We start from the raw sequence: 21706 nt of genomic DNA on the forward strand, positions 1-21706 counted from the left end.
CTACATGCCAGTGCACGCGATGACCACGTTAATGGCATAACAGTGCGCGCGCTCTGCTACTGTTGGCCGCGCCCTGGATGGCTTCTTGCTCGGGCCCCTCTCGCCCTCGTCGGCTTTGTGCGCGTGAGCGTGAGCAGCAGGCCCGCGTCATCGCCGTTCCCCTGGACCCCTCTCCCCCTCCGTCCGCTTCCTCACCGACGCTCGCCGCCGAATGCCCACGAGAGCACAGTGCACCGACCGTCGTCTTTCTCCTCGTCTCTTCCTCCCTGCGCCTCCTTTGGCCTCCTCCTCCCTGTGAGCTCTCCCTGTGCCTCCCTCGTCGTCTACCCCCAAGCTCATGCGCGTGGGCACGCATCCGCGGCGCCGGACACGCGTCCGCGGTGGCACCAGCACGGCACACCCCTCCCCTTGGCTATTTAAGCAGCCCCGGGCGCCCTCGACCTCACCAAGCCACTCCTCGACCTCCCAGGACCCCGCCCCACTACTGCCGCAAGCTCCAGAGCCCCTCATTCCTCTTCCATGGCCGCCATGTCCGCCTTGGCTACGGCCTAAATTGACCCAAAGCCGAGCCCTCCTCTACTTCTAGCCACCACCATCGTCTTCCCCACACTCTGGTGACTCTCCCCGTGCCCTTGCCCCCTCGCCGGAGCCTCTCTTGGGCCGTGCCCCGAAGACCACCGTCGTCCCTGACCTCCTCTGTCTCCTCCCGTCGCCTCCTCCCCACTCCTCCCCGGCGTCTCTTTCTCCTCTGGACGGGTGCGCCGTCGCATCCCGCAACCGCCGGTGTCCTCACCTCGGCCGGAGTTGGCCGGGCCAGCGTCGGCCTCTTCCCTGTCCTCGCTCCTCTGTCTCTGATCGGGGAGGCAGCAAGGAGGAAGAAGACAGGCTCGAGGAGAGAGATGGATAAGGTGGGACCCACCTGTCAGCTGCAGAAGCCGGGCCCCGCCACCGCCACGTCACGTAAGTGGACACGTCTTTTGATGAAATACGTTTTCTGTTTTAGGAAAGCGTATTTTGCTTCTACTTCGGCACAGAGTGCGTTTTCTTGTTCATAAAGCGTATTTCTGATTTGCGCCTCTGTCTTATCCACTCAGGGACCTGTTTGCTGAACAAATATTCACAGATTGGTCCTTCTTCTTCTACACCTCATAACTCCGCAACCGTAACTCCGACTGAGGTGAAACCAGTGCCCACTTCTTCGTCTCGTCGAGCCCCTTCTGTTGGTATCATTTTCATTATGTTTCCAGATTCTAAAAATGACCTTTTTGCCCTTGCCCCTAATCAGCCCCCTCTGAGAGAGAACGTTTTTCCGGCGATTCTTTCCGCAAGCTTCTCGCACTTTGTCCCGGTGATTTCTTCATCCCCAGGGAAGCCACAATACCCACTTGCATGATAGTCATGTAGTAGCCATGGTTTTCAACTTGAATATTTAATAAATGTTTGCTTGTTTAAAACATGGTTATCATTGTTCCGGTGTCGCTTAGAGTTTCACGTTCACTCTCGTGTTATGTTGTCTTGCACCTAGTTATCTTGTACTAGTTGCTAGTATTCCTTTCATATGCTTATGCTTGCTAGTAGTACATGTTGATGTTGGTGATGGCCTTCGGTGCATGACTAACGTTTGTTCCGAGCGCTGTCGTTATGCATGTCCCTTTGCATCCAGTTGGTTAAATGATTGCTTGGTAGCATTGTTGTTATGTCTTGCATGATATTTATTGTTGATACTAGTGGTCATGCTAGGTTTCTGTGGGTAGTGTTATACTTGTGATATGCATGCTCGTCATTATACTATGCTCAGTTGGATATGATTCATTGTGGATATGGTGGATGGTTATGTTGGACCCCTTGCTTCTGTTGATATCATGTTTATGCATTGTAATTGCATCATGTTATTTTATCATGGCTCAGCATATTGCATTCAAGTTTAACCGGATTAAATTGGACTTGAACAACTGTTGGCTGAGTCATGGTGCCACCATATCGAGCTGACCAGTGCAACCACGCTTACCTTTATGGGAAGGTCCTAACTGGGTCTATTGTCGTGCCTCTCGCCGGTGCCTCCAATGAGGGAAGGTTATGGGTGTGCGTACCCTGGCCCAGTAAGCAGACATAACCTTGTGTGCTCGTTGTTGTTGTTATGGATCCGGTCCCCGTGAGGGACGTTTTGGCCACAACGGTGGTCGGTGTGTCTTTGGTAGACATGGGGCCACCCTGGACTAGCCCAGTTGGGAGTGGGTCGGAGTGGCCGGGAGAGTGTCATGGCAGTCGATCGGTTTTGTCGGAACGCCGTTGGTCCACCCGAATGGGAGTGCGAGGTCATGGGTTCCGTAGTGTGGGTACAATGTACTAACCTCTACAGAGTGTATATTAAATCTATCGATAGCCGCGCCCGCGGATAAGGGCCCAGTTCGTGTCGGTCACACTGTGTGTAGCGACCAGACCTCAAATGGTCTGTGCTGCTGTGCACCAGTGTCATCCCTGGATCAGTAATGTTGACACGCACAGTACAAATGGAGGATTTATAACAGAGTAGCAATCACACACTTATTACATCGAATATCTCCAAAGAGATTAAGTATGATAAATATGGCTTAAGGCCATCTAAACGATAACAGCGGAAGACTTGGAAGATAAGTGAGTCCATCAACTCCAGCGGCATCACTGAGTATAAGACCACGACCTAAGGCACCTTACTCGTCGTCTGAAAAGTCTGCAACATGAAACGTTGCAGCAAAAATGGGTCAGCACATAGAATATGCTGGCAAAGTAGCACATAGAGAATAATAATCAATGATAAGACTATACTACATGCATATATGGCTGGTGAAAGCTCTATGGTTACAGTTTTGCGAAAAGCAAATTTTTCCCTACTGCAGAGGAATAAATTTTATTTAACTATCATGGTGGTTGTTAAACATTGAGAAGGTACCTCCAACTCAATCCGAATTAAGTGTCATCAATAACCCAACAAAATTTAATTAGAAGTAACATGGTGATGAGATTCAAATGATAATCCAGGTACTAGATACTCAAGTTGTCCATAACCGGGGACACGGCTAACCATGATTAGTTTGTACACTCTGCAGAGGTTTGCGCACTTTTCCCCACAAGACTCGATCGCCTCCGCTTGATTCTCGCACTGCATGATGTTTGAGAAACGGATGACCGAGACACAGCCTTTCAGGAACAATCACTCTATACTCTGGGTGGACCGGTACACCTACTTTCCCCTACATCTGCTAGCCCACCTCTTCAAGAGATCATGTAACCTACTCAACTATGCTAGAGCCCATAATAGCTTGTGGCTGCACACGGAAGTTTCTAGCATGAATAATCTTATGATCCCTTTGAGCCTGGGTGGCGGTCCTTATACATACAGACAACACTGGATTCTCCAGGTGCCTCAATCCACCCAGATGTGAGTTTTAGTTGCCACCTTAGGTAAACCATTATTAACAATCTCACATCTGTCATGAATATCTCTCAAACCCAATCCACGTCTACGAGCATAGCATGGCAATATAATAGCAACGTAGAAGTAACTCCCAAGGGTTTGATAATTAAAACAAGTAATAGGTACTACCTCAACTACTTCCCAGTACCCACAATTTAATTAGATCCTAATCATGCAATGTTTGAGGAATAGATCTAATGCAATAAAACTGGGTATGGAAAGTATGATCAAAGTGTTACTTGCCTTGCTGATGATCCGCGAAACCTAGCGATTCGAAGTAACAAGCGGCACACTCCGGGTACTCTATCGCAAACAAACAAGCAAACAATAAGTACTCATCTAATGCACAGGTAAAACTCGAATGAAAGATCCAACCAGAAAGTTCAACTTATGAACTCCGGTTTGCAAAAAGAATCAACTCGAACGAAGCAACGAAAGTAAAACGGCGAAAGAAACAAGCTTCGTTTACTAATCTGGATCTAGGTCAAATTTTAAAGTAGCAAAAACTTGTTTGAGTAGGTTAAACGGAAAGAGAATTTCGAGACGAAACTCTAGGCGCTTGAATCGCCTGATTCCGATAAACGAGCAAAAAGTTAAACAGAAACGAAGATTCGATCAGAAATCGAATCTGAGATAATCGCGGAAAAATCCGACGAAAAAGAAAAACGGACGAACGGTTAAAGAACGGACGTTCGTTAACAGAGAAAAACCGACGAACGCGTTTGTTAAAACGAACGGTTCGGTGAACGCTCACAAAATAACAAAACCGAAAAAAAACCGATCTAGGTTTTTTTTAAAACGAACGGTTTTTTAACAAAACCGGCAAAACGAGGCGAGGTGCGGCTACCTCGGGGACGGGCTCCGGCGGGTCTCCGGCGACTCCGGCGAGGGGCGGCGGGGCGGCGGGGCTTGGGGACTCGGGGCGGTGCGAGGGGCGGCGAGGCGGCGGGGGTCGGTGAGCGGCGGCGCGGGCTCGTGCTCCGGCTCCGGCGGCGGCGAGTGCGGGAGCGGGCGGCGGCGGGATGAGAGGAGGAGGCGAGGGCGGGTATAAATAGAAGAGGGGGTCCGGCGACTTGGGGGAGGGCAAGCCGGGCGGGATGCGGCTCCCGTGTCCGCCATGGACACGGCGCGGCGGCGCGCGTACGCGGGGAGGAGAAGGCGCGAGCGGGCCGGCGGCTCGGCTGGGCATCGGCCCAGTCGGGCGATGCGCTTTTTTTTTAAATACGTTCCGCGGAAAATAATACGTAGAAATATAAATAAAAGTCCAAAAAAGATAAAATCAAATTTCCCCGTCTAGTTAGAAAATCTAGAATAAGGTGAACATTTTTTTAACACAAAATAAATTTTTGAAAACATGCAATATTTTTAATGCAATTAAAATTGCAAATAAAATCTGAATAAATTCCAATAAATGATTTTAACACTTTTTCTCCAGTATTTCAATTGTTTTGGAGAAGTCATATTTTCTCCTCTCATTTATTTTGTTTAATGAAATATTTTTCCGGAGAGAAAAATAATTAAAACCAAAATCCTCGTCTTATTATTTGATGAAAAATCAAATATGAAAATTTGAGAAAATCCCCAACTCTCTCCGAGGGTCCTTGAGTTGCTTAGGATTTATCGAGGATTTTTCAAAATGCAATAAAATATGATATGCAATGATGATCTATGTATAACATACCAAATTGAAAATTTGGGATGTTACAAACCTACCCCCTTAAGATGAATCTCGCCCTCGAGATTCGGGTTGGCTAGAAAACAGGTGGGAGTGGTCCTTCCGTAGATCTTCCTCTCGCTCCCAGGTGGCTTCATCTTCCGTGTGGTGACTCCACTGGACTTTGCAAAACTTGATAACCTTACTGCGGGTAACTCGGCTGGCATACTCAAGAATCTTAACTGGTTTCTCCTCATAAGTCAAATCACTTTCCAGCTGAATCGCTTCCAGTGGCACAGTATCTCTTAGTGGTATCTCAGCCATCTCTGCGTGGCACTTCTCCAACTGGGAGATGTGAAATACATCATGAACTCCTGACAATCCTTCGGGCAATTCCAGCTTGTAGGCAACCTCTCCCATACGTTCCAAAACTCTGTATGGTCCGATAAAACGGGGCGCTAACTTTCCCTTAACTCCAAAGCGCTTCACTCCTCGAAGTGGTGATACTCGAAGATAAACTCGGTCTCCGACTTCGTGAACTGTCTCTTTTCATTTAGAATCAGCATAACTCTTCTGCCTGGACTGGGCTACCTTGAGCCTATCGCGAATCAACCTCACTTTCTATTCAGACTCCTTAATCAAATCAGGTCCAAACAACTGACGGTCTCCAACTTCATCCCATAACAACGGTGTTCTACACCTCCTTCCGTACAAAGCTTCGAAAGGGGCCATCTTCAAATTGGTTTGATAACTGTTGTTATACGAAAACTCCGCATATGGCAAATTGTCGTCCCAACTAGATCCATAATCTAGTGCACAAGCTCTCAACATGTCCTCCCAAAATCTGGTTGACTCTCTCGGTCTGTCCATCTGTCTGTGGGTGAAAAGTTGTACTAAATTCCAGCCTGGTTCCCAATGTTTCATGTAACTGCTTCCAAAACTTCGAGGTAAATTGGGTTCCTCTGTCTGATACAATGGTCCTCGGAACTCCATGCAAACATACGATCCTGGTCATGTATATCTTTGCCAACTTAGCATTGGTGTAAGTGGTCTTCACTAGAATGAAATGAGCCACTTTCGTCAAACGGTCGACTACAACCCATATCGAGTCATAGCCTGAACGAGTCCTGGGTAATCCCGTGATAAAATCCATGCCTATTTTATCCCACTTCCATTCGGGTATCGGCAATGGTTGTAGCAATCCTGCTGGCTTCTGATGCTCTGCCTTCACTCTCTGACATACATCACAAACTGCTACATACTCTGCAGTATCCTTCTTCATTCCGGTCCACCAGAAAGTATTCTTCAGATCCAAATACATCTTGGTATTCCCTGGGTGAATCGAGTACGGTGAATCATGGGCTTCTTGCAAAATCAACTTCCTGATCTCCGGATCATTTGGCACATATACGCGGTCCTCAAACCATAAGGCATCGCGCTCATCCTCACGAAATCCCTTGGCTTTTCCTTTGCTTATCTTCTCCTTTATCTCTTCAATCTCCTTGTCTGTCTTCTGAGCTTCCCTGATCCTTTCCATCAAGGTAGACTGAATCTCCAATGTCGCTAAATAGCCTCTTGGGACTATGTCCAGACATAGCTCGCGAAGGTCCTCGGCTAACTCCTGAGGTAACTCTCCTGTCATGAGGGTGTTGACATGACTCTTGCGGCTCAACGCGTCTGCTACTACGTTAGCCTTTCCTGGGTGATAATGCAATCTCATATCATAATCCTTAATGAGCTCCAACCATCTCCTCTGTCTGAGATTTAACTCCTTCTGCGTGAAAATATACTTCAAACTCTTGTGATATGTAAACACCTCACAATGGTTTCCGATGAGAAAATGTCTCCATGTCTTCAATGCATGCACCACGGCTGCTAACTCCAAATCATGCGTAGCATAATTCTTCTCATGGGGTTTAAGTTGTCGTGAAGCATATGACACAACTCTTCCTTCCTGCATAAGCACTGCTCCAAGTCCTCGACGAGAAGCATCGCAATAAACTTCATAGTCCTTGCGTTGATCTGGTAGAATCAACACTGGTGATGTAACCAATCGTTTCTTCAACTCTTGGAAACTAGCTTCACATTCCTCAGTCCAATTGAATTTGGTGTCCTTCTTCAATAGCTCAGTCTTGGGCTTAGCAATCTTCGAGAAATTCTCAATGAATCTCCGGTAGTATCCTGCAAGTCCAAGAAAACTCCGGATTTCTCCAACTGTCGTGGGTGATTCCCAACTTGTCACTGTATCAACCTTGGCAGGGTCTACTGCTATTCCTTCTCCAGAAATAACATGTCCAAGGAATCCAACTTCCTTCAGCCAAAACTCACACTTGCTGAACTTGGCGTATAATTGATGTTCTCTGAGCTTCTCAAGTACCAATCGCAAATGCTCCTCATGCTCTTCCACTTTCTTGGAAAAGACTAGAATATTGTCAATGAACACCACGACGAACTTATCCAAAAACTCCATAAATACTTTGTTCATCAGGGTCATAAAATAGGCAGGTGCGTTAGTCAGACCAAATGACATGACGGTGTACTCATACAATCCATATCTGGTGGTAAAAGCCGTCTTAGGTATATCCTGCTCTCGAATCTTTAACTGATGGTATCCTGATCGTAGATCGATCTTGGAAAATACTTTAGCTCCTTGTAGGCGGTCAAACAAATCATTGATCATCAGCAGTGGGTACTTGTTTTTGATGGTCACTTCATTCAATCCTCGATAATCAACAACCATCCTCAGCGATCCATCTTTCTTCTCCACTAGAAGTACTGGTGATCCCCAAGGTGACGAACTTGGGCGAATATAGCCTTTATCCAGTAACTCCTTGATCTGCTTCTTAATTTCCTCCAAATCTTTTGCGGGAATCCTGTACGGTCTCTTAGATATTGGCCCTGTGCCTGGCAAAAGTTCAATCAAGAACTCAATGTCTCTATCCGGTGGCATGCCTGGCAACTCTTCTGGAAATACATCCGGATAATCCTTCACCACTGGTACTTCCTCCTGTACAACTCCTGATAAGGAATTCACTTGAGTCCTCTTCAGCATATGCCGGGATACATACTTGATCCTTTTTCCTTCCGGGGTGGTAAGCAAAATCGTCTTGCTGGCACAATCGATGTTTCCTCCATACAACGATAGCCAATCCATTCCCAAAATCACATCCAAACCTTGCGACTCCAAAACTATGAGGTCTGAGGGGAAAACATGCCTTCCAATGGCCAATGGTATCTGAAAACATCCTTGGCTTGCCATATACTCTGCTCCTGGCGAGGTTACTAACATAGGGCTTTTGAGAACTTGGGTGGACAGCTTGAACTTATTCACAAATCCCCTTGATATGTATGAATGCGATGCACCAGTATCGAAAAGAACGGTTGCAGTAAATGACTTAACCAAAAACTTACCGATTACTGCATCAGGCTGAGCTTCAACCTCCTCCACGCTCACGTGGTTCACATGTCCTTTGTTGAACGGGTTCGGCTTCTTCCCAAAGCTTCCATTGCCATTTCCATTTTGGGCTTCAGGACAATTAGTTGCATAGTGTCCAGTCTTCTGGCACTTGAAGCAAGTAATGTGACTTAGATCCCTCTTGGTTGGGGTAGATGGGTTGGTACGGTTCTGTCCGTTGCTTCCTCCATTCCCATTACCATTCTTGGTGCCATTATGGTTGTGCGAACTACCTCCCCCATGGGTATGCTGAAACTGTCCTCCCGGTTTCGGGGCAAATCGTGGCTTCTGCTGAGCTCCAGAATTGTACTTCCCTTGTCCATACTTCCTCTTACGGTTTTCAATCTGCTGTTGCTTCCCTTCAATCATGAGAGCTCTATCTACCAGCTCCTGGTAGTTGTTGAAGATTGCTACCATCAACTACATACTCAGTTCATCATTCAGTCCTTCCAAAAATTTCTCCTGCTTGGCTGCATCTGTAGCAACGTCATCTGGTGCATAACGTGATAACTTACTGAAATCCTCCACATACTGGCCTACGGTGCGTCCTCCTTGGCGTAGGTTGCGAAACTCGCGCTTCTTCATAGCCATAGCTCCTGCTGAAACATGTGCTGTACGGAAAGCTTGCTGAAACTGATCCCATGTGACAGTGTCAATGGGGTGCGTGGCTGTATAATTCTCCCACCATGATGCTGCGGGTCCATCAAGCTGATGTGCGGCAAAACGCACTCTTTCCGCATCTGTGCATCCTGCAGTGGTCAACTCCCTTCCAACTTTGCGGAGCCAATCATCTGCAACAATCGGCTCGGTGCTACTGGAAAACACCGGCGGGTTTAGCCTCAAGAAACGGGCTAAGTGATCAACAGGTGGTGGTGGCGGTGGGTTGTTGTTGTTGTTGTTGTTGCCTTGGTTCTGCACTAACACTTGCATCAGGGCATTCTGCTGCTGAATCAACTGGGTGATCTCTGGTGGAAAAACAAATCCGGTGTCGCGTCTCGGAGGCATCTGATAGGTTTAGAAAAGATGAGAGTTAAGAATAGAATGAGGTCTAGAGAGAAAACACTACCCATATGCTCATGAGACAAATACAATCAATATCACTCAATCAATTCAAACAAGGCATAACAATCGATCTAACTAGCGTTACAAAAGTGCTTGAACTATACTATTAAATGGGGGAAACTACTACTGATATGGTGGTCTACTAGAAATTCTAATCCGTTGAAGACTCCATGATGTCTGCTCTAGCTTCATCAACAAAGTCATCTTCACTTGGTTCCGAGTCGGTGTCGTCGATGATGATGTAGTTATCCGGACAAGTGCATTCGTCATCCTTTGCTTTTGGCACTGGATTTCCCATGAATACTCCAATCTTCTTCTCCAGGTCGTCATTCTTCCCTACTAGTGCGATGATTTCCTCCATATAATCCTCGCGTGTAGCCTTGAGTTCTTCCTCCAGCTCCTTGATCTTGGTTAATGCCTTCTTCAGTTCTTCCTTGTCCGTGCACATCTGGTTCTCCTGGCGACGAATATGTTGGTTTTGCTCCTGGATGAAAGCTGCGATTGATCCATCCTTCTTGGTTCTGATCATCTCCCATTGCGCGTCTCGGCGTCCACAAATTTGATAAATTGTATCCTTAAGCTCCTGGTGGTAGACTTCTCCAATGCGTCCCATGGCGATGTGTGCGGCCATGCTCTTCCCTAAACTCCAGGTTGGTGCTTCGAAAACCAATCATATGGGTTCAGTAACTGGCACAAACGTCCTTCCTGGAATGTGAACTTGAATCTTCCAGCTCTCCTCTTTGGGTAATGTGGCGTTGTAGGTTCCGGTGATGCTTGGTATTCCTATGTTAAAATACTTGGTGACTTCCTTCAAGTGTCGACCAAACGGCGTGTCTTCATCTGGTTGCATGAACTTGCTCCTTGCATCTGCCATTCCTAAAAGAGTAGAAAGTGGAGAGGGGTCAGAAATGAGAAGAGAGAAGCTTTCTAGGGCTTAAGCTTAGTGGTCGTGTCCTACAGTCAGCGTGTGCTCTGATACCACCTTTGTAGCGACCAGACCTCAAATGGTCTGTGCTGCTGTGCACCAGTGTCATCCCTGGATCAGTAATGCTGACACGCACAGTACAAATGGAGGATTTATAACAGAGTAGCAATCACACACTTATTACATCGAATATCTCCAAAGAGATTAAGTATGATAAATATGGCTTAAGGCCATCTAAACGATAACAGCGGAAGACTTGGAAGATAAGTGAGTCCATCAACTCCAGCGGCATCACTGAGTATAAGACCACGACCTAAGGCACCTTACCTGTCGTCTGAAAAGTCTGCAACATGAAATGTTGCAGCCCGAAAACGGGTCAGCACATAGAATATGCTGGCAAAGTAGCACATAGAGAATAATAATCAATGATAAGACTATACTACATGCATATATGGCTGGTGAAAGCTCTATGGTTACAGTTTTGTGAAAAGCAAATTTTTCCCTACTGCAAAGGAATAAATTTTATTTAACTATCATGGTGGTTGTTAAACATTGAGAAGGTACCTCCAACTCAATCCCAATTAAGTGTCATCAATAACCCAACAAAATTTAATTAGAAGTAACATGGTGATGAGATTCAAATGATAATCCAGGTACTAGATACTCAAGTTGTCCATAACCGGGGACACGGCTAACCATGATTAGTTTGTACACTCTGCAGAGGTTTGCGCACTTTTCCCCACAAGACTCGATCGCCTCCGCTTGATTCTCGCACTGCATGATGTTTGAGAAACGGATGACCGAGACACAGCCTTTCAGGAACAATCACTCTTTACTCTGGGTGGACCGGTACACCTACTTTCCCCTACATCTGCTAGCCCACCTCTTCAAGAGATCATGTAACCTACTCAACTATGCTAGAGCCCATAATAGCTTGTGGCTGCACACGGAAGTTTCTAGCATGAATAATCTTATGATCCCTTTGAGCCTGGGTGGCGGTCCTTATACATACGGACAACACTGGATTCTCCAGGTGCCTCAATCCGCCCAGATGTGAGTTTTAGTTGCCACCTTAGGTAAACCATTATTAACAATCTCACATCTGTCATGAATATCTCTCAAACCCAATCCACATCTACGAGCATAGCATGGCAATATAATAGCAACGTAGAAGTAACTCCCAAGGGTTTCATAATTAAAACAAGTAATAGGTACTACATCAACTACTTCCCAGTACCCACAATTTAATTAGATCCTAATCATGCAATGTTTGAGGAATAGATCTAATGCAATTAAAATTGCAAATAAAATCCGAATAAATTCCAATAAATGATTTTAACACTTTTTCTCCAGTATTTCAATTGTTTTGGAGAAGTCATATTTTCTCCTCTCATTTATTTTGTTTAATGAAATATTTTTCCAGAGAGAAAAATAATTGAAACCAAAATCCTCGTCTTATTATTTGATGAAAAATCAAATATGAAAATTTTAGAAAATCCCCAACTCTCTCCGAGGGTCCTTGAGTTGCTTAGGATTTATCGAGGATTTGTCAAAATGCAATAAAATATGATATGCAATGATGATCTATGTATAACATACCAAATTGAAAATTTGGGATGTTACAAACCTACCCCCCTTAAGATGAATCTCGCCCTCGAGATTCGGGTTGGCTAGAAAACAGGTGGGAGTGGTCCTTCCGTAGATCTTCCTCTCGCTCCTAGGTGGCTTCATCTTCCGTGTGGTGACTCCACTGGACTTTGCAAAACTTGATAACCTTACTGCGGGTAACTCGGCTGGCATACTCAAGAATCTTAACTGGTTTCTCCTCATAAGTCAAATCACTTTCCAGCTGAATCGCTTCCAGTGGCACAGTATCTCTCAGTGGTATCTCAACCATCTCTGCGTGGCACTTATTCAACTGGGAGACGTGAAATACATCATGAACTCTTGACAATCCTTCGGGCAATTCCAGCTTGTAGGCAACCTCTCCCATACGTTCCAAAACTTTGTATGGTCCGATAAAACGGGGCGCTAACTTTCCCTTAACTCCAAAGCGCTTCACTCCTCGAAGTGGTGATACTCGAAGATAAACTCGGTCTCCGACTTCGTGAACTGTCTCTTTTCGTTTAGAATCAGCATAACTCTTCTGCCTGGACTGGGCTACCTTGAGCCTATCGCGAATCAACCTCACTTTCTGTTCAGACTCCTTAATCAAATCTGGTCCAAACAACTGACGGTCTCCAACTTCGTCCCATAACAACGGTGTTCTACACCTCCTTCCGTACAAAGCTTCGAAAGGGGCCATCTTCAAATTGGTTTGATAACTGTTGTTATACGAAAACTCCGCATATGGCAAATTGTCGTCCCAACTAGATCCATAATCTAGTGCACAAGCTCTCAACATGTCCTCCCAAAATCTGGTTGACTCTCTCGGTCTGTCCATCTGTCTGTGGGTGAAAAGCTGTACTAAATTCCAGCCTGGTTCCCAATGTTTCATGTAACTGCTTCCAAAACTTCGAGGTAAATTGGGTTCCTCTGTCTGATACAATGGTCCTCGGAACTCCATGCAAACATACGATCTTGGTCATGTATATCTTTGCCAACTTAGCATTGGTGTAAGTGGTCTTCACTGGAATGAAATGAGCCACTTTCGTCAAACGGTCGACTACAACCCATATCGAGTCATAGCCTGAACGAGTCCTGGGTAATCCCGTGATAAAATCCATGCCTATTTTATCCCACTTCCATTCGGGTATTGGCAATGGTTGTAGCAATCCTGCTGGCTTCTGATGCTCTACCTTCACTCTCTGACATACATCACAAACTGCTACATACTCTGCAGTATCCTTCTTCATTCCAGTCCACCAGAAAGTATTCTTCAGATCCAAATACATCTTGGTATTCCCTGGGTGAATCGAGTACGGTGAATCATGGGCTTCTTGCAAAAACAACTTCCTGATCTCCGGATCATTTGGCACATATACGCGGTCCTCAAACCATAAGGCATCGTGCTCATCCTCACGAAATCCCTTGGCTTTTCCTTTGCTTATCTTCTCCTTTATCTCTTCAATCTCCTTGTCTGTCTTCTGAGCTTCCCTGATCCTTTCCATCAAGGTAGACTGAATCTCCAATGTCGCTAAATAGTCTCTTGGGACTATCTCCAAACATAGCTCGCGAAGGTCCTCGGCTAACTCCTGAGGTAACTCTCCTGTCATGAGGGTGTTGACATGACTCTTGCGGCTCAACGCGTCTGCTACTACGTTAGCCTTTCCTGGGTGATAATGCAATCTCATATCATAATCCTTAATGAGCTCCAACCATCTCCTTTGTCTGAGATTTAACTCCTTCTGCGTGAAAATATACTTCAAACTCTTGTGATATGTAAACACCTCACAATGGTTTCCGATGAGAAAATGTCTCCATGTCTTCAATGCATGCACCACGGCTGCTAACTCCAAATCATGCGTAGCATAATTCTTCTCATGGGGTTTAAGTTGTCGTGAAGCATATGACACAACTCTTCCTTCCTGCATAAGCACTGCTCCAAGTCCTCGACGAGAAGCGTCGCAATAAACTTCATAGTCCTTGCGTTGATCTGGTAGAATCAACACTGGTGATGTAACCAATCGTTTCTTCAACTCTTGGAAACTAGCTTCACATTCCTCAGTCCAATTGAATTTGGTGTCCTTCTTCAATAGCTCAGTCTTGGGCTTAGCAATCTTCGAGAAATTCTCAATGAATCTCCGGTAGTATCCTGCAAGTCCAAGAAAACTCCGGATTTCTCCAACTGTCGTGGGTGATTCCCAACTTGTCACTGTATCAACCTTGGCAGGGTCTACTGCTATTCCTTCTCCAGAAATAACATGTCCAAGGAATCCAACTTCCTTCAGCCAAAACTCACACTTGCTGAACTTGGCGTATAATTGATGTTCTCTGAGCTTCTCAAGTACCAATCGCAAATGCTCCTCATGCTCTTCCACTTTCTTGGAAAAGACTAGAATATTGTCAATGAACACCACGACGAACTTATCCAAAAACTCCATAAATACTTTGTTCATCAGGGTCATAAAATAGGCAGGTGCGTTAGTCAGACCAAATGACATGACGGTGTACTCATACAATCCATATCTGGTGGTAAAAGCCGTCTTAGGTATATCCTGCTCTCGAATCTTTAACTGATGGTATCCTGATCGTAGATCGATCTTGGAAAATACTTTAGCTCCTTGTAGGCGGTCAAACAAATCATTGATCATCAGCAGTGGGTACTTGTTTTTGATGGTCACTTCATTCAATCCTCGATAATCAACAACCATCCTCAGCGATCCATCTTTCTTCTCCACTAGAAGTACTGGTGATCCCCAAGGTGACGAACTTGGGCGAATATAGCCTTTATCCAGTAACTCCTTGATCTGCTTCTTAATTTCCTCCAAATCTTTTGCGGGAATCCTGTACGGTCTCTTAGATATTGGCCCTGTGCCTGGCAAAAGTTCAATCAAGAACTCAATGTCTCTATCCGGTGGCATGCCTGGCAACTCTTCTGGAAATACATCCGGATAATCCTTCACCACTGGTACTTCCTCCTGTACAACTCCTGATAAGGAATTCACTTGAGTCCTCTTCAGCATATGCCGGGATACATACTTGATCCTTTTTCCTTCGGGGTGGTAAGCAAAATCGTCTTGCTGGCACAATCGATGTTTCCTCCATACAACGATAGCCAATCCATTCCCAAAATCACATCCAAACCTTGCGACTCCAAAACTATGAGGTCTGAGGGGAAAACATGCCTTCCAATGGCCAATGGTATCTGAAAACATCCTTGGCTTGCCATATACTCTGCTCCTGGCGAGGTTACTAACATAGGGCTTTTGAGAACTTGGGTGGACAGCTTGAACTTATTCACAAATCCCCTTGATATGTATGAATGCGATGCACCAGTATCGAAAAGAACGGTTGCAGTAAATGACTTAACCAAAAACTTACCGATTACTGCATCAGGCTGAGCTTCAACCTCCTCCACGCTCACGTGGTTCACATGTCCTTTGTTGAACGGGTTCGGCTTCTTCCCAAAGCTTCCATTGCCATTTCCATTTTGGGCTTCAGGACAATTAGTTGCATAGTGTCCAGTCTTCTGGCACTTGAAGCAAGTAATGTGACTTAGATCCCTCTTGGTTGGGGTAGATGGGTTGGTACGGTTCTGTCCGTTGCTTCCTCCATTCCCATTACCATTCTTGGTGCCATTATGGTTGTGCGAACTACCTCCCCCATGGGTATGCTGAAACTGTCCTCCCGGTTTCGGGGCAAATCGTGGCTTCTGCTGAGCTCCAGAATTGTACTTCCCTTGTCCATACTTCCTCTTACGGTTTTCAATCTGCTGTTGCTTCCCTTCAATCATGAGAGCTCTATCTACCAGCTCCTGGTAGTTGTTGAAGATTGCTACCATCAACTACATACTCAGTTCATCATTCAGTCCTTCCAAAAATTTCTCCTGCTTGGCTGCATCTGTAGCAACGTCATCTGGTGCATAACGTGATAACTTACTGAAATCCTCCACATACTGGCCTACGGTGCGTCCTCCTTGGCGTAGGTTGCGAAACTCGCGCTTCTTCATAGCCATAGCTCCTGCTGAAACATGTGCTGTACGGAAAGCTTGCTGAAACTGATCCCATGTGACAGTGTCAATGGGGTGCGTGGCTGTATAATTCTCCCACCATGATGCTGCGGGTCCATCAAGCTGATGTGCGGCAAAACGCACTCTTTCCGCATCTGTGCATCCTGCAGTGGTCAACTCCCTTCCAACTTTGCGGAGCCAATCATCTGCAACAATCGGCTCGGTGCTACTGGAAAACACCGGCGGGTTTAGCCTCAAGAAACGGGCTAAGTGATCAACAGGTGGTGGTGGCGGTGGGTTGTTGTTGTTGTTGTTGTTGTTGTTGTTGCCTTGGTTCTGCACTAACACTTGCATCAGGGCATTCTGCTGCTGAATCAACTGGGTGATCTCTGGTGGAAAAACAAATCCGGTGTCGCGTCTCGGAGGCATCTGATAGGTTTAGAAAAGATGAGAGTTAAGAATAGAATGAGGTCTAGAGAGAAAACACTACCCATATGCTCATGAGACAAATACAATCAATATCACTCAATCAATTCAAACAAGGCATAACAATCGATCTAACTAGCGTTACAAAAGTGCTTGAACTATACTATTAAATGGGGGAAACTACTACTGATATGGTGGTCTACTAGAAATTCTAATCCGTTGAAGACTCCATGATGTCTGCTCTAGCTTCATCAACAAAGTCATCTTCACTTGGTTCCGAGTCGGTGTCGTCGATGATGATGTAGTTATCCGGACAAGTGCATTCGTCATCCTTTGCTTTTGGCACTGGATTTCCCATGAATACTCCAATCTTCTTCTCCAGGTCGTCATTCTTCCCTACTAGTGCGATGATTTCCTCCATATAATCCTCGCGTGTAGCCTTGAGTTCTTCCTCCAGCTCCTTGATCTTGGTTAATGCCTTCTTTAGTTCTTCCTTGTCCGTGCACATCTGGTTCTCCTGGCGACGAATATGTTGGTTTTGCTCCTGGATGAAAGCTGCGATTGATCCATCCTTCTTGGTTCTGATCATCTCCCATTGCGCGTCTCGGCGTCCACAAATTTGATAAATTGTATCCTTAAGCTCCTGGTGGTAGACTTCTCCAATGCGTCCCATGGCGATGTGTGCGGCCATGCTCTTCCCTAAACTCCAGGTTGGTGCTTCGAAAACCAATCATATGGGTTCAGTAACTGGCACAAACGTCCTTCCTGGAATGTGAACTTGAATCTTCCAGCTCTCCTCTTTGGGTAATGTGGCGTTGTAGGTTCCGGTGATGCTTGGTATTCCTATGTTAAAATACTTGGTGACTTCCTTCAAGTGTCGACCAAACGGCGTGTCTTCATCTGGTTGCATGAACTTGCTCCTTGCATCCGCCATTCCTAAAAGAGTAGAAAGTGGAGAGGGGTCAGAAATGAGAAGAGAGAAGCTTTCTAGGGCTTAAGCTTAGTGGTCGTGTCCTACAGTCAGCGTGTGCTCTGATACCACCTTTGTAGCGACCAGACCTCAAATGGTCTGTGCTGCTGTGCACCAGTGTCATCCCTGGATCAGTAATGCTGACACGCACAGTACAAATGGAGGATTTATAACAGAGTAGCAATCACACACTTATTACATCGAATATCTCCAAAGAGATTAAGTATGATAAATATGGCTTAAGGCCATCTAAACGATAACAGCGGAAGACTTGGAAGATAAGTGAGTCCATCAACTCCAGCGGCATCACTGAGTATAAGACCACGACCTAAGGCACCTTACCTGTCGTCTGAAAAGTCTGCAACATGAAATGTTGCAGCCCGAAAACGGGTCAGCACATAGAATATGCTGGCAAAGTAGCACATAGAGAATAATAATCAATGATAAGACTATACTACATGCATATATGGCTGGTGAAAGCTCTATGGTTACAGTTTTGTGAAAAGCAAATTTTTCCCTACTGCAAAGGAATAAATTTTATTTAACTATCATGGTGGTTGTTAAACATTGAGAAGGTACCTCCAACTCAATCCCAATTAAGTGTCATCAATAACCCAACAAAATTTAATTAGAAGTAACATGGTGATGAGATTCAAATGATAATCCAGGTACTAGATACTCAAGTTGTCCATAACCGGGGACACGGCTAACCATGATTAGTTTGTACACTCTGCAGAGGTTTGCGCACTTTTCCCCACAAGACTCGATCGCCTCCGCTTGATTCTCGCACTGCATGATGTTTGAGAAACGGATGACCGAGACACAGCCTTTCAGGAACAATCACTCTTTACTCTGGGTGGACCGGTACACCTACTTTCCCCTACATCTGCTAGCCCACCTCTTCAAGAGATCATGTAACCTACTCAACTATGCTAGAGCCCATAATAGCTTGTGGCTGCACACGGAAGTTTCTAGCATGAATAATCTTATGATCCCTTTGAGCCTGGGTGGCGGTCCTTATACATACGGACAACACTGGATTCTCCAGGTGCCTCAATCCGCCCAGATGTGAGTTTTAGTTGCCACCTTAGGTAAACCATTATTAACAATCTCACATCTGTCATGAATATCTCTCAAACCCAATCCACATCTACGAGCATAGCATGGCAATATAATAGCAACGTAGAAGTAACTCCCAAGGGTTTCATAATTAAAACAAGTAATAGGTACTACATCAACTACTTCCCAGTAACCACAATTTAATTAGATCCTAATCATGCAATGTTTGAGGAATAGATCTAATGCAATTAAAATTGCAAATAAAATCCGAATAAATTCCAATAAATGATTTTAACACTTTTTCTCCAGTATTTCAATTGTTTTGGAGAAGTCATATTTTCTCCTCTCATTTATTTTGTTTAATGAAATATTTTTCCAGAGAGAAAAATAATTAAAACCAAAATCCTCGTCTTATTATTTGATGAAAAATCAAATATGAAAATTTTAGAAAATCCCCAACTCTCTCCGAGGGTCCTTGAGTTGCTTAGGATTTATCGAGGATTTGTCAAAATGCAATAAAATATGATATGCAATGATGATCTATGTATAACATACCAAATTGAAAATTTGGGATGTTACAAACCTACCCCCCTTAAGATGAATCTCGCCCTCGAGATTCGGGTTGGCTAGAAAACAGGTGGGAGTGGTCCTTCCGTAGATCTTCCTCTCGCTCCCAGGTGGCTTCATCTTCCGTGTGGTGACTCCACTGGACTTTGCAAAACTTGATAACCTTACTGCGGGTAACTCGGCTGGCATACTCAAGAATCTTAACTGGTTTCTCCTCATAAGTCAAATCACTTTCCAGCTGAATCGCTTCCAGTGGCACAGTATCTCTCAGTGGTATCTCAACCATCTCTGCGTGGCACTTATTCAACTGGGAGACGTGAAATACATCATGAACTCCTGACAATCCTTCGGGCAATTCCAGCTTGTAGGCAACCTCTCCCATACGTTCCAAAACTTTGTATGGTCCGATAAAACGGGGCGCTAACTTTCCCTTAACTCCAAAGCGCTTCACTCCTCGAAGTGGTGATACTCGAAGATAAACTCGGTCTCCGACTTCGTGAACTGTCTCTTTTCGTTTAGAATCAGCATAACTCTTCTGCCTGGACTGGGCTACCTTGAGCCTATCGCGAATCAACCTCACTTTCTGTTCAGACTCCTTAATCAAATCTGGTCCAAACAACTGACGGTCTCCAACTTCGTCCCATAACAACGGTGTTCTACACCTCCTTCCGTACAAAGCTTCGAAAGGGGCCATCTTCAAATTGGTTTGATAATTGTTGTTATACGAAAACTCCGCATATGGCAAATTGTCGTCCCAACTAGATCCATAATCTAGTGCACAAGCTCTCAACATGTCCTCCCAAAATCTGGTTGACTCTCTCGGTCTGTCCATCTGTCTGTGGGTGAAAAGCTGTACTAAATTCCAGCCTGGTTCCCAATGTTTCATGTAACTGCTTCCAAAACTTCGAGGTAAATTGGGTTCCTCTGTCTGATACAATGGTCCTCGGAACTCCATGCAAACATACGATCCTGGTCATGTATATCTTTGCCAACTTAGCATTGGTGTAAGTGGTCTTCACTGGAATGAAATGAGCCACTTTCGTCAAACGGTCGACTACAACCCATATCGAGTCATAGCCTGAACGAGTCATGGGTAATCCCGTGATAAAATCCATGCCTATTTTATCCCACTTCCATTCGGGTATCGGCAATGGTTGTAGCAATCCTGCTGGCTTCTGATGCTCTGCCTTCACTCTCTGACATACATCACAAACTGCTACATACTCTGCAGTATCCTTCTTCATTCCAGTCCACCAGAAAGTATTCTTCAGATCCAAATACATCTTGGTATTCCCTGGGTGAATCGAGTACGGTGAATCATGGGCTTCTTGCAAAAACAACTTCCTGATCTCCGGATCATTTGGCACATATACGCGGTCCTCAAACCATAAGGCATCGTGCTCATCCTCACGAAATCCCTTGGCTTTTCCTTTGCTTATCTTCTCCTTTATCTCTTCAATCTCCTTGTCTGTCTTCTGAGCTTCCCTGATCCTTTCCATCAAGGTAGACTGAATCTCCAATGTCGCTAAATAGTCTCTTGGGACTATCTCCAAACATAGCTCGCGAAGGTCCTCGGCTAACTCCTGAGGTAACTCTCCTGTCATGAGGGTGTTGACATGACTCTTGCGGCTCAACGCGTCTGCTACTACGTTAGCCTTTCCTGGGTGATAATGCAATCTCATATCATAATCCTTAATGAGCTCCAACCATCTCCTTTGTCTGAGATTTAACTCCTTCTGCGTGAAAATATACTTCAAACTCTTGTGATATGTAAACACCTCACAATGGTTTCCGATGAGAAAATGTCTCCATGTCTTCAATGCATGCACCACGGCTGCTAACTCCAAATCATGCGTAGCATAATTCTTCTCATGGGGTTTAAGTTGTCGTGAAGCATATGACACAACTCTTCCTTCCTGCATAAGCACTGCTCCAAGTCCTCGACGAGAAGCGTCGCAATAAACTTCATAGTCCTTGCGTTGATCTGGTAGAATCAACACTGGTGATGTAACCAATCGTTTCTTCAACTCTTGGAAACTAGCTTCACATTCCTCAGTCCAATTGAATTTGGTGTCCTTCTTCAATAGCTCAGTCTTGGGCTTAGCAATCTTCGAGAAATTCTCAATGAATCTCCGGTAGTATCCTGCAAGTCCAAGAAAACTCCGGATTTCTCCAACTGTCGTGGGTGATTCCCAACTTGTCACTGTATCAACCTTGGCAGGGTCTACTGCTATTCCTTCTCCAGAAATAACATGTCCAAGGAATCCAACTTCCTTCAGCCAAAACTCACACTTGCTGAACTTGGCGTATAATTGATGTTCTCTGAGCTTCTCAAGTACCAATCGCAAATGCTCCTCATGCTCTTCCACTTTCTTGGAAAAGACTAGAATATTGTCAATGAACACCACGATGAACTTATCCAAAAACTCCATAAATACTTTGTTCATCAGGGTCATAAAATAGGCAGGTGCGTTAGTCAGACCAAATGACATGACGGTGTACTCATACAATCCATATCTGGTGG

Source organism: Aegilops tauschii, chromosome 2, assembly GCF_002575655.3.
Source record: "Aegilops tauschii subsp. strangulata cultivar AL8/78 chromosome 2, Aet v6.0, whole genome shotgun sequence".
Classification (NCBI taxonomy): Eukaryota; Viridiplantae; Streptophyta; class Magnoliopsida; order Poales; family Poaceae; genus Aegilops; species Aegilops tauschii.